The sequence below is a fragment of the Rhinopithecus roxellana genome, chromosome 7 (genome assembly GCF_007565055.1).
Source record: "Rhinopithecus roxellana isolate Shanxi Qingling chromosome 7, ASM756505v1, whole genome shotgun sequence".
Classification (NCBI taxonomy): Eukaryota; Metazoa; Chordata; class Mammalia; order Primates; family Cercopithecidae; genus Rhinopithecus; species Rhinopithecus roxellana.
The window spans coordinates 124,019,908-124,034,649 of record NC_044555.1 but is presented as its reverse complement, the minus strand read 5'-3'; positions in this window follow the sequence as shown (position 1 = coordinate 124,034,649).

The window sequence follows — 14,742 nt, the reverse complement described above, 5'->3', positions numbered from 1 at the left end:
CAAAATACAGAGTATGGATAAGCAGGGCTTGTGTAAGAAAAGTTTAAGGGTTTCAGTGCACAATGAGCTCAAATGTAAGTTAGCTATGAGATGTGGCTATGCAATTTTAAGATACATTAATATAGTGGTTCACACACTTGGTTTCCTAAGCTTCAACCCTGAAACTCTCAGGCTGAGGCCCAGGAATCAGTATTTTTAAAGCTCCTCGGGTATCCAATAAGAAACCAAGATTGAGAACCACTGTGGTAATAGAATCTGAGGAAATTGATAATCCTATTGTAATGTTTATTGATTGAACTATCCCTGGAATATTTCAATTAATCTTACACAACACCTTCTACAAACTGGAGCCCATTTAGAGCAGAGTGACCAGAATGGTGAGGGGACTTGAAGTCATGCAAACCATGCCATGTGAGAAATGTTAAATGCTTAATCTCAGGGAAGACATAAAAGCTGCCCTCAAATGAGTATGCCAAAGAGATTACCCTTATCCTTTCTGGCTCCAGAGATGAGAACTGCAACCAAGGAAAGGAAGTGACATGGACATACATTTTAACTCAATTACAAAAAATCATTCTATCGGGGCTGTTAATGATATAGTGGGCAGCCTCAGAAATGAATGATTATCCTTATAATTTGGGGACTCCAAGCCATTTGACTGATTGACCAGTTGGTGAGGAGAATGTGGAGAAGGCTTATGTTATTCAAGACTCTTTTGGTGGCACATGAAAGAAACCTAATTGAAATAGCTTAAAAATGGAGTTGATTGTCTCATGTAACAGGGAAGTCACTTCAGGAAGGGCTCATTCAGGGGATCAATTTACATCATTAGACTCTGTCTCTCCATTTTTGGGGCCCTGTTTGCCTTTGCTTTATTCTGCATGCAGGCCCTCTCCATGTGGTGTCCTAACAACCCCAACAGAGAGAGAACTTTTTTTCTGACACTTCCCAAAAAAGTTCTGGGAGAAACACTGATTAGCACAATTTTAAATGGGTCAATGTGGTCAGAGAGAGAGAGTATGTATTTTGGGAGAAGGGCGAGGGAACTAGATGTACAAAACAATAGAGGCCTCAGGCATTGGATTGGATAGGATTGACTAAGTGAAAATGTTTGCCATCTCTGGAATTTTAATATTATTTGATAATGTGGCCAGGATACAGCAATAAGTATAGAGTATGATGCCTTCCTTGGCTCATCAAATGTATTCTTTTCTCTAGAGAGGCCCATCTGTTCTTCGTGTCCTTCCCTGTCTTCACACCTTTGCTTGTACTGCTTAATCTTTCCAAAAAGACCTCCAATTACTACACCAAAACCCACAGTTCGAAACTCATCTTAAGCCCTGCCTCTTTCTCTGTTGCAACTGTGCTCGTCTACACTAATCTGCACCTCCTTTGAATTGCTACAGTACTCTGCACAGTTATTAAATATTTCCTTATATCATGTCTTGAATTTTATTCTATCGCTCAGTGATACGGTTTGGCTCTGTGTCCCCACCCAGATCTCATCTTGAATTGTAATCCCCATAATCCCCATGTGTCAAGGGCAGGACCAGGTGGAGGTATCTGGATCATAAGGGTGATTTCCCCCATGATGTTCTCGTGACAGTGAGTGAGTCACAGGAGATCTGATAATTTTATAAGTGTCTGGCATTTCCCCTGCTCACTTTTCTCCTTTCTGCTGCCCTGTGAAGAAAGTGCCTTTCTTCCCCTTCGCCTTCTGCCATGATTGTAAGTTTCCTGAAGCCTTTCCAGCCATGCAGAACTGCGAGTCAATTAAACCTCTTTCTTTGTAAATTACCCAGTCTTGGGTATTCTTCATAGCAGCGTGAAAATGAATTAATACACTCACTATAAGTGAGTCTTATAAATTTTAAGTGTATTATAACTGTGTTCCTTGAGAATAGGGGCAATGCAGCATCCTTTTCTGTTTTCCTCTGTGCCTAGCATAAAGGACATTGCATGAGCTTGTTGATTAAAATGTTTTGATTGGTGGTAATTTTTATATATACCTCTCCTTTTATTACTATGTCTGAAGTCTCTGTTATGCAACTAATAATGGATTAAATTGCAAAGATGGGGCCATTGCCATCAAAGGGCCTTTGTGGAAGAAAGTGACTCTATTAAAGAGGACATTGGAACCCTTTCCCACTGGTATAAGTTCTGTTCCAGTCACGCTGTATAACTCTTGCTGCCACATTGGTTTCCTTGATTTTGGACTCTATGAATGGGTAGTTTTCCCTGGTTAGTCTTTCATTCATTCACTCATTGCAGAATAATTGACTAATTACCAATGTTATTCCAAGTTCTGTTCTAGGTGTCAGGGATACACAAAATCCTTGTTCTCAAGGAGCTCCCAGGAGGAAATAAAAAAGCAAAATTAGATAATTTTAATATAATATCAACCATGGGGTTCCAGTTATGGATTAGATGGAGTCAGCACATCCTACCCTGTCTCCCTGCTGTATATAGCTATAAAACCTGATCAGAATGAATGGAGCATGGAGGAGTCTGAGAAGCAAATGTTAGCATATTGAGAAAGAACCAGAATTCAAAAGTGTCACTGAACTGGTGGCAAGTATGCCATGTTTGACCCTCTGGTATACCCTGGCCTGAACTCAGTGTACCAGCAACTTGGGAGTGGGCACCAGGGATTAGACAGAGAGAGCTATAGGAGAAGCAATGCAATTCTGGCTCAAGGAATGGAAAAGTGAACTCCCAACACTTAGTGTGGGAATCTCCCATTTTTTCTTCCTCCTTTTCTATGACTCCTTGTACTCTACCTCCTGAGAAATCCTGTGCAACGGTGACAGCTGATGAAAGTTGGAGCTTACAGGAGCTAATACTCTGAGGGTGGGGAATTTTCTTCTCTTTTCGGTGGATCTCTGATTCAAAGAGGGTTGGACCAAATCCCATTGCTTTTTTTCTTGTCTCTGTCTCCCACCACTTGGCACTAAACAAGGACACAGTTGTAAAACTGTGTAGCAAAGCAGGATAATTAAAGCCCACTTTTCAGGCCTGAGGACTAAAAAGATCTCAGGGAACCAGAAGGTAATAAAGAGATCATAGAAATTGATAAGTTTGTAAAAGTGACCTCATATAAATTGTTTATGAACTCCTGAGCTCACTCCTGAGTAAATATTATGGATTAGACTCTATATAGCATACTGAAGACTTTGAGAATTGAACAAACAGAACACTGAGGTCCCAGACCATCTAATGAGTGGTAGGCATGTGGGGCATAGCTGGATAGTACTGTAAAGGTCTTGAAAATGGAATGGCCTTTGGAACTACAACCCACAGAAGGTAGATTGGAACTTGTGACTGCTAAAACAAAACATCAACATTCTCTATAGGATTTAAACAATTTTCGAGATCCAAACGGTACTAGTCAAAGCATCCAGGATACAATCCAAAATTATTAGGCACTTGAAGAATCAGGAAAATCTCAATTTGCATGAGAAAAGACAGTCAACAGATGCCAATCCGACATAACAGATGTTGGACTTATCTGAACAGATTTTAAATCAGCTATTATAAAAAATATGCCAGCAAGTAAGAACACAACCCTGGAAAGGAAGGGAAAAGTAGAAAGCCTCAGCAAAGAAGTAAAAAAATATAAACAAAAACCAAATGGAAGTTTAAGAACTGAAAACTTACAATAACCAAAATTAAAGAACAAAAGTCACTACATGGGCTCAGTAGCAGAACATGGTCAGGATGATTTAATGGACTAGGTTACATTTCAGGGGCTTGTTTAAGAACAAATAGAAGGGAATCTAGTGGGAGAAGAGTTGTATTAGTGACCTATTGCTGCATAACATACGAACTCAAAATGTGTCAGGATAAAACAACAAATGTTTATTATCTCATGCAGGCAGTATCTGAGGGTCAAGAATCAAAAAGTGGCTTAACAGGGTTGATCTGGCTTAGGGTCTCTCATGAGATTGTAGTCAAATCGGTCAGAGGGAGTGTAGTCATCTCAAGGCCCGGCTGGGATTGGAGACTTCTTCCAAGCTCACTCATGGTTGTCTGCAGACCTCAGCTCCTTGCCATGTGAGCCTCTCCCTAGGGCACCTTGCAGCATGGCAGCTGGCTTCCCTCAGAGCGGGTGATCCAAGTGAGAGAGAGAGAAAACCAAACTGGAAGCCACAGTCTTTTTTCATAACCTAATATTGGAAGTAATAGCTCAGTGAGTTGCTAAGTCCAGGCCAAGGGGAGGGGAATTAGACTCCACCTCTTGATGTGGAGGAATATCCAAGAATTTGCGGTTGTATTTTTAAAACCACCACAGTGGGGAGAGATTGTCCTAGGTGGAGGGAATCAGGTATGCAAAAGTACAAAATCAAGGGAAAGCATTAAAAATGTACATTTGAGGCTGTTTCTGTCTATTCAGTTCTGTTGGGTTACTCTTTAAGCACTGGTTGATGGGAAGTTTCTCTAAGTGTCAAATGGCCATCGGAGCCTCCTCCTTTATTTGTCCTGTCTGGGGAATGCAGCAGGTCCTGGACAGTACTCTCACAGTAGGGGATGAAAATGACCTATAGCCCCCACAGTATTTTGTTTTAGAATCTTGGAACAAAAAGGAAAATATAAAAAAATAATTTTTATTAGTTGTAGGTGTTTGCCTTCACAGTAGCATGGGAAGGTGGCCTGGAGATTTCATTAGAGGCTGATCATCCTTGATAATCCTCCATTCTGCTGCTGTCTTCCATCTTCTTACTGGCTAAAACACTGTAAGTCAGTTCTGCTATAATGTCTATTTTGAAAATGTGAATTTGTTCCAATGCGATTGATGTATTAGGGAACAATTTGAGCATGACATGAATTTCGTGTTTGCTTGAGCATGATTCCATCAGTGAGAAACACTAGGTGAATGCAGAAAATTACACCTAGTTCAACCCAGCTGTGTGGTAATACATAAAACACACACCTCAAACATCTATCAACCACACCCATCCACATTTAGTGTTACAACTTTCAATCTGATTTCAGACAACCCTCTTTCCATCACTTCACAGTAACCCACGAAGTGCAATGCCCATGTCCACAAACAAACTTTAGGTCTTTCCAAGGCAAAGTGCCATATTTATTGTATAGTTTATGTATTTCTTAACCATTAACACATGTAAAACTGTCCTGCCATTACTGTCTGGTTTTAAACGTGTCACTGATGTTTTTACTGTTATTCCCCTAACCCAATTTTCCTCATAAGCCATGCACTTTTTAATGTATAATTTTCCAAATTAGAGTAATTTTTAAAGAATATGTCATGTTATAGGAAAACTGACTATTTTTTTTTCTTACCTAGCATAGTGAACTTTGGTGGATTTGGCAACCAATGAAAATAAAGTCATCAAAGATTCTGTATTGCAGAATCAAAAAGAATAAGGAAGAGAAACCTACAAGTACTCAATACTCAGTGGAGATGCTTCTCTTTGGTGGAGGACCATTCAGAGCTTCTATCTAAAGACTAACCTTGGATGGATTTTCTCACTAATAGTTTATTATTCTGACTTCTGGGTCTCCTGCTCTTCTGAACCTGAGCATATTCTTCCTCAGCAAGTGGTTTTGTTTCTTTGGCACATAGGGCCGTGAATGGGTAGTGTGATACTGTTAAAGAATTTGGAATTTATTCTCGTGCGTCTCTGACCTTGAACAAGGCTATTAATTCTTACTGACTTCATATCCCCTCTGGGAACACAACTTTATGACCCACCAGTGGCACTTGACCTTGGATCTGTGGCACCTGGTGCTGAGGGGTCAGAAACAAGTTCCAAAGTGGTTTGGGGCATTTCCAATAGGGAACATCTTTCTCATGCCACTGGGACCACATTAGACTTAACTGGGAGAGGCAGGAGACAAGCTTAATCACTTATTTCCCTTTCTCTTCCTCATAATTCTTTCTCTTCTTTATCTTCATTGAAGCAGTGCTGTGTAGTCATTGAAGTTTTGGGCTCTGGGTCCACCACTAAATGGTGTGTGATCTTGGGCCACTTACTTAACCTCTCCACATCTCAGTTTCCTCATCTTTAAAACTGAGATTGTAACAGCCCCTACCTCAGAGCCTTGTTATAAAGGATGAATAATTCTTGAAAAGCACATAGAACTGGGCTAGTTGCTTTATACACAAAATATTGATCAATACCTAAAGTATGAGGAGCTTGTATCTATTTAGAATCAGATAGAGATGAAAATAAAATGATTCTGAACTATTAAATTCTGTCAGTAGGGAAATGTACATGCATTTATCCACATTTCCTTAACACGTGGCTATTGCATCAAAAAGCTGCCATTGTGATTTCTTTTCTATTTATGAAGCTTATAAACATTGACCCATTTTTTTCTTTACTCTTAGGGCCAATATGATTAAGGTAGAGATGCTTCTATATGATGTTCGGTGAAGATTGAATACTTAAGTTATACAACTCTAACAACAAAAACATATTAAGCTGCCTGACCAGTATATTAAATGAAATGTTAAGTGAGACTGTAATCTCACCAAGGGCAGAGATCTTGTCTTTTTCTCTTGTATTGCCTTAACATCTAATATGGTGGCTCTCAACCAGGAGGAATTTTCGTCTTCTCCCCTCACCACCCCACCCCCTGTGGGGGACATTTGGCAATGTCTGAAGTCATTTTGGTTGTCATCATGATGTCATGACTTGGAGGGATGCTATTGGTATGGATATTAACCTCTCCATACCTCAGTCCTCTCATCTTTAAAGCTGAGATTATAACAGCCCCTACCTCAGAGACTTGTTATGATGAGTGAATGACATACTCCTTGAAAAGCACTTAGAAATGGGCTAGTTGCTTTATACACAGAATATTTTAATCAATACCTAAAGTATTAAGAGCCTGTATCTATTTAGAATCAGCTAGAGATTAAAATAAAATAATTCTGAGCTATTAAATTCCTTCAGTGGGGAAATGTGCATGCATGAAGGACATGAAGGACACAAATAGACACTTCTCAAAAGACATACAAGCAGCCAGCAACCACGTGAAAAAATGCTCATCAGAGTAATAGACTCAGGCTTATGGCAGACAGGAGGCAGAAGTAGGTTGCAGCTCTGACTCTGGCAGACAGCAGCATGTGGAGGCTTGCATCGTGAATTTTTGCTCCAGAATGACTGCAGGAATAAATCAGGAAACCTGAGAGGACCCACAGACCCTCTGAAGAAAGCAGATTGTTCCTGCAGGACCCGAGAGATACTCCAAATACTGTGAGTGCCCAAATTGTGGAAGTAGGAAAAAGACCATCTGCCCCCAAACAGACACCCCCACTGGGAAAACTGAAGGTCTAGATTACCGAAGATTCTGACCTTACCTGGAGCTGAGTCAATTTAGAGAACTGAGTGAAATACAGGGGTAAAGGAAGAAGCGGAAAAAGCCCTGCGAGCTCGCTGGGCTCCCTAACAAGCCATCTCTGCCTGGCCTCACAGGGTTCCTTCAGGAGGGCTGCCAGAGGCACTGGGAAAAGACCACAGGGAGAAGGGTATCTTCAGCTGAATTTTGTAATGATTTGAACTGATCAAGAAATCTGATCAGAACTTGGAGGAGGGCATGAATCCAGTGAGCGGAGTCCACAGGTGGGGCAAGAAGGAAAGCCATACTTGCTTTCACAGCTGGGAGGCAGGTATGCTGGGGCAAGTTCTCAGCCCTGCTCGCCCACTGCCTAGAAACAGACTCGGTGCTGTTGGAGGGGCACAGTGGGAGTGAGACCAGCCCTTTGGATTGTGTGGGAGCTGGGTGATGCCTATGACTGCTGACTTTCCCCCACTTCCTTGACAGCCTGCATGACACAGCAGAGACAGCCATAATCCTCCTAGGAATATAACTCCATTGACCTGGGAATCTCACCCCCATCTTCCACAGCAGCCACAGCAAAACCTGCCCAAGGAAAGTCTGAGCTCAGACATGCCTAGCCCTACCCTGACCCAACAGTCCTTTCCTACCCACCCTGGTAACTGAAGACAAAGGGCATATATTCTGGGGAGTTCTAGGGCCACACTCACCACCTGTTCCTCCCCATACTACCACAGCTGATGCTGTCTGGAAAGTCCCACTTCCCAGCAGGAGGCCAACCAGCACAAAAATAGTACATTAAACCATCAAAGCTAAGAACCCTCACAGAATCCATTTCATTCCCCTGACACCTCTACCAGAACAGGTGCTGGTATCCATGGCTGAGAGAACCATAGACGGTGTACGTCACAGGACTCTGTGTAGAAAACCCTCAGTATCAGCCCAGAGCCTGGTAGACTTGCTAGGTGAGTGGATCCAGAAGAAAGATAACAACCACTACAGCTTGGCTTTCAAGAAGCCACATGCATAGGAAAAAGGGGAGAGTGCTATGTCAAGAGAACACCCCATGGGACATAAGAATCTGAACAACAGCCTTCAGCCCTAGACCTTCCCTCTGACGGAGCCTACCCAAATGAGAAGGAACCAGAAAACCAACTCTGGTAATATGACGAAACAAGGTTATTTAACAACCTCCAAAATCACACTAGCTTACCAGCAATGGATCCAAACCAAGAAGGAATCCCTGACTTACCTGAAAAACAATTCAGAAGGTGAGTTATTAAGCTAATGTGGGAGGCACCAGAGAAAGGTGAAGCCAAATGTAAGGAAATTAAAAAAAAAAAAAAAAAAAAAAAGGATACAAGAATTGAAAGGAGAAATATTCAAGGAAATAGACAGCATAAATAAAAAACAATAAAAACTTCAGGAAACAATGGACACGCTTACAGAAATGCAAAATGCTTGGGAAAGTGTCAGCAATAGAATCAAACAAGTAGATGAAAGGGATTCAGAGCTCAATGTCAAGGTCTTTGAGCTAACCCAATCCAATAAAGACAAAGAAAAAAGAATAAGAAAATATGAACAAAACTTCCAAGAAGTCTGGAATTATGTTAAACTACCAAACCTAAGAATAATCGGCATTCCTGAGGAAGAAGAGAAATCTAAAAGTTTGGAAAACATATTTTGGGGAGTAATCAAGAAAAACTTCCCTGGCCTTACTAGAGACCTAGATATCAAAATACAAGAAGCACAAAGAACACTTCAGAAATTCATTGCAAAAAAGTCATCACCTAGGCACGTTGTTATCAGGTTATCTAAAGTTAAGACGAAGGAAAGAACCTTAAGAGCTGTGAGACAAAAGCACCAGGTAACCTATAAAGGAAAACCTATCAGATTAACAGCAGATTTCTCAGCAGAAACCCTACAAGCTGGAAGGGATTGGGGCCCTATCTTCAGCCTCCTCAAAACAATTATCAGCCAAGAATTTTGTATCAACAAAACTAAGCATAATATATGGAAGAAAGATAGTCTTTTTCAGACAAACAAATGCAGAGAGATTTGCCAGTACCAAGCCATCACTACAAGAACTGCTAAAAGGAGCTCCATATCTTGAAACAAATCCTAGAAATACATCAAAACAGAGCCTCTTTAAAGCATAAATCACACAGGATATATAAAACAAAAATACAAGTTAAAAAGCAAAAACAAAAAGCAACAACAACAAAAAACAAGGTATACAGGCAACAAATAGTGTGATGAATGCAATGGTACCTCACATCTCAATACTAACATTGAAGGTAAATGGCCTAAATGCTCCACTTAAAAGATACAGAATTGCAGAATGGATAAGAATTCACTAACCAAATATCTGCTGCCTTCAAGAGACTCACCTAACACATAGGGACTCATATAAACTTAAGGTGAAGGGGTGAGAAAAGACATTTCATGCAAATGGACATCAAAAGTGAGCAGGAGTAGCTATTCTTATATCAGACAAAACAAAATTTAAAGCAACAGCAGTTAAAAAAGACAAAGAGGGACATCATATAATGATAAAAGGTCTTGTCTAATAAGAAAATATCACAATTCTAAACATATATGCATTTAACACTGAAGCTCTCAAGTGTATAAAACAATTACTAATAGACCTAAGAAATGAGATGGATAGCAGCACAATAACAGTGGGGCACTTCAATACTCCACTGATAGTACTAGACAGGTCATCAAGTCAAAAAGTCAACAAAGAAACAAGGATTTAAACTATACCCTGGAACAAATGGACTGAACAGATATATTCAGAACATTCCATCAAACAACCACTGAATATATATTCTATTCAATAACGCATGGAACTTTCTCCAAGATAGATATATGGTAGGCCAAAAAATGAGCCTCAACAAATTTAAAAAAATATATCAAGCCCTCTCTCAGAGCACAGTGGAATAAAACTGGAAATCCACTCCAAAAGGAACCTTCAAAACTGTGCAAATACATGGAAATTAAATAACCTGCTCCTTAATGATCATAAGGTCAAAAATGAAATCAAGATACAAATTTAAAAATTCTTTGAACTATATGACAATTGTGACACAACCTATCAAAACCTCCGGGATACAACAAAGGTGGTACTAAGAAAAAAGTTCATAGCCCTAAATGCCTACATCATAAAGTCTGTTTGTGTGTGTATATAAATATGTATATATATATATGTGTGTGTGTATGTGTGTGTGTGTATATATATATATATGGTGGAATAGTATTCAGCCATAAAAAGGAATAAATTTATGGCATCTGCAGTGATCTGGATGAGATTGGAGACTATTATTCTAAGTGAAGTAACTCAGGAATGGAAGACCAAACACTGTATGTTCTCACTCATAAGTGGGAACTAAGCTATGAGGATGCAAAGGCATAAGAATGGCATAATGGACTTTGGGGACTCAACGGGAAAGGGTGGGAAGAAAGTGAGGGATAAAAGACTACAAATAGGGTGCATTGTATACTGCTCAGGTGATGGGTGCACCAAAATCTCACAAATCACTGCTAAAGAACTTACTCATGTAACCAAACACCACGTGTTCCCCCAAAACCTATGGAAATAAAAAAATTTAAAAAAAAACTATTGGATTAAAAAACAATAAAAAATTAAAACTTAAAAAAATGCTCATCATGACTAATTATAATGATGCTGATAGAGGCCAGAGTTGCTGCTAAACATCCTACAATGCAAAGGAATGTCCCTCCCTCCAACGAAGAATTATCCTGCTCCAAATTTCTGTGGTGCTGAGGTCAAGAAGCCCTGCTCTAACACAATGTCTTAGTATAAGGAATTTTGGAGCCTCTTGATAAATGTGTGTTGAATGAATGAATAAAGTTTTGGGGACAAAAAGGTGGTTTGATAGCAGAGACAGGGCTTGGCAGACAAAGTCATGGAGAAGCAATTTCAAGAAAGAGTGGCGTTTAGCCAATTGATATTAGCATGATGCTAAGACCAGTGTTTGCCCTGTTCAGCCATCCAGTCATACTGGTCTGTGTCTTGGCCAAATGGTTCTTAAATATTTTGAATAATATCCCTGAGAAGTGGTGTATTTTCTGGAGGCTATGAATGATTGCTTCTTTAAATAAGTTGTGTTAGAAACCACAGGTAAAGGAAATAAACTGACTTTGGCTTTGAGACATAAACAGGAAAGGATACAGAGTGGTTATGGATAAGTCACATTGGTGTGGCAGCTGTAGAAAAATGGAGTTCAAAATTCTGATGAAAGAGGGAAAATCAGAACAGTGTATCCCCAAGTCCCTCAGTTCTAGTCAAGGCAACTGTCCCCAAAATGGGAAATTAGTAGGGAAAAATTAGAAAGTAGTGTAAAGCATGTTAACCACCCATAGGAAACCCAAAGTCTGTTTAAAAGCATATTATTGAGCAATGGGGAAAGAACTCCCTGTTCAATAAGTGGTGTTGGTATATATAGCTGGCTATCCATATGCAGAAGAATGAAATTGGACCTCCACTTTTCACCATCTACAAAAATTAACTGGAGATGGGCTAAAGATTTAAATGTAAGATTTGAAACTATTAAAATTCCTAGAAGAAAATATCAGAAACACCATTCTGGACATGGACTGTGGGAAATAATTTATGACTAAGCCCTCAAAAGCAATTGCCACAAAAACAAAAGTTGACAAGTGGGACCAAGTTTAAGTAAAGAGCTTATGTACAGCAAAAGAACCTATCAAGGGGGTAAACAGACAACCTATATAATGGGAGAAAATATTCACAAACTATGCATCCAACAAACGTCTAATATCCAGGATCTATATAGAACTTAAACAAATCAACAAGCGAAACCAAATGACCCCATTGAAAAATAGGGAAAGGATGTGAACAGATGCTTCTCAAAACAAGACATACAAGCAGCCAATAACTACATGCAAAAATACTTATCATCACTCATCATCATAGAAATGTAAATCAAAAGCACAATGAGATACCATCTCACACCAGTCAGAATGGTGATTATTAAAAAGTCAAAAAACAACAGATGTTGGTGAGGCTGTGGAGAAAAGGGAATGCTTATACACTGTTGGTAAGAGTGTAAATTAGTCCAACCACTGTGGAAAGTAGTTTCGCAGTTTCTCTAAGTACTTAAACAGAACTATCATTCAACTCAGCAATCCCATTATTAGGTATGTATCTAAAAGAAAGCAAATTGTTCTACCAAAAAGACACACGAACTCTCATGTTCATCACAGCACTATTCCCAGTAGCAAAGACATGGAATCAATCCCAGTGCCCATCAACAGTGGATTGGATAAAATATGTTTTAGGACAATAAACCAAAACTGAACCCCTGAGTGGTTAACCTGACAAAGGAAAAGATGTTATTGTGTATACGGGCAGGTGGACAAGTTAAGACTAGACAGTTCAAAGCTCACTAGGTTTTTGAAAATATATTTCAGTAGTAATCATGGAATTGCAAATTGAAGCTGGGCATGGTGGCTCACGCCTGTAATTCCAGCAATTTGGGAGGCCAAAGTGGGTGGATCACTTAAGGTCAGGAATGTGAGACCAGCCTGGCCAACATGGTGAAACCCCATCTCTACTAAAAATGCAAAAAAATTAGCCAGGCATGGTGGTGCACCCCTGTAATCTCAGCTACTTGGGTGGCTGAGGCATGAGAATCACTTGAACCTGGGAGGCAGAGGTTGCAGTCAGCCAAGATCGCGCCACTGCACTCCAGACTGGGTGACGGTGCAAGACTCTGTCTCAAAAAAAGCAAAGAAATGAACAAAAACAAACAAACAAAACCCAGCAGATTGAAAAGGTGAGATTATTTTACTCATCAGATTGGCAAAATGGAAAAAGATGGTTAATATCCAGTGTTAATAAGAGTGAAGAGAAATGGAAACTCTAGTTTACTGTTGGGAAGTATAAATTGGCACAGTCTTTTTGGAAAGTACTTTGGTTATATCTATTAAAATCTAACATGTGTGCTTTCTCTTCATTATATCAATTCTCCTTCTACATATATAGCCTAGGGAAACGTTTGAAAATACAAGTTGAGCATCCGTAGTCCAAAAATTTGAAATCTAAATGCTCCAAAATCGGAAACTTTTTGAGTGCCAATGTGGTGCTCAAAGGAAATCCTTATTGGAGCATTTCAGATTTCAGGTTAGGGATGTTGAACTGGTAATAATGCAAATATTCCAAAAATCTGACAAAAAATCCGAAATCTGAAACACTTCTGGTCCCAGGCATTTCAGCTAAGGGATACTCAACCTGTATGCACAACAAGGTATGACAAGAATGCTTTGTTGTCTCAAATTGACCTAATTCACCACCTCTCCCCCAACAAAAGGTAACTGAAAAAGAAGGGTTCAGCCTATTAGGGAATATTACATATCTGTTTAAAAGAATAAAATAGCTCTGTATCTACTGACATGAAAAATCTCTAAGACACATTGTTAAGAAGAAAATGCAAGTGGAAAATACGCTATATGTAGCTTGACACTATTTCTATAAAAGAAAAATCCCACCAAACAACTTCATAAATTTAGATATATACATACACAAGAATGGAAGCAAGAATAAGCAACAAGAATAGGAAAAGGCATTGGGGGATATAGAGCAAACTGATCTTAGTGGTTGTCTCTGGGGAGGGGAATAGAATGAGAAGGCAGTGGCCAAGAAAGTCTTTTTACATTATGCATACCAATTGCGTTATTATAGGGGTATATCCATATAGTACTTACATAGTTAAAAATGCACAGGGAGAAAATAGAAAACTGATACAGTGCGGATGTGCAGAATTATAGGGTATTTTTTACTTCAAAGAAGAATTTACTACAAGATTCCTGGAAACAACAAGTTCCATTCAGAAACAACTTAATTGCCCGTCCTCTTAGGCAGGCAGTAGCCAGTTAGGCCCAGTGCTAAATGAGGATGGAGAGGGGAGTAGGGCTTGTTAGTGGTGAGCTAACTGTCCAAATTTTTCTTTAAGCCCCAGAGCCCTCAGGCTGCTTCTGAAGCCTGTATCTCACATTTGCAGGCCCCCAAAACCAAAAGTCTTGAGGAAGTGTCCTCATTTTGCCTTACCATTCTGCTCCTTGGCTAATCATTGCTGCAATGGGGCCTCTGTGTATGAGGGCTGTGAAGTGTCTAGGAGAGGCCATCTGGGGCCTAGGCCAAGAGTGCCTTGGGCTCCTGTTAGACTGGCCCAGAAATCTATGTTCCTGGTCACCTTTTAGAAAAGAAAAAGATGTCTTGAAACTCAGAAGTTAGTTCAGTAATGGGCTGAAAAAGCAATGTGGATTTTTCCCTTTCTGTCTACATTAACAAATAAATTCATTATCCATTTCTCAATAATTCAGTCACATGTTTAAAAATAATCTCCTAAATTACTCCTTCTGCTGTGACTTATTGGCTTATGCTATACT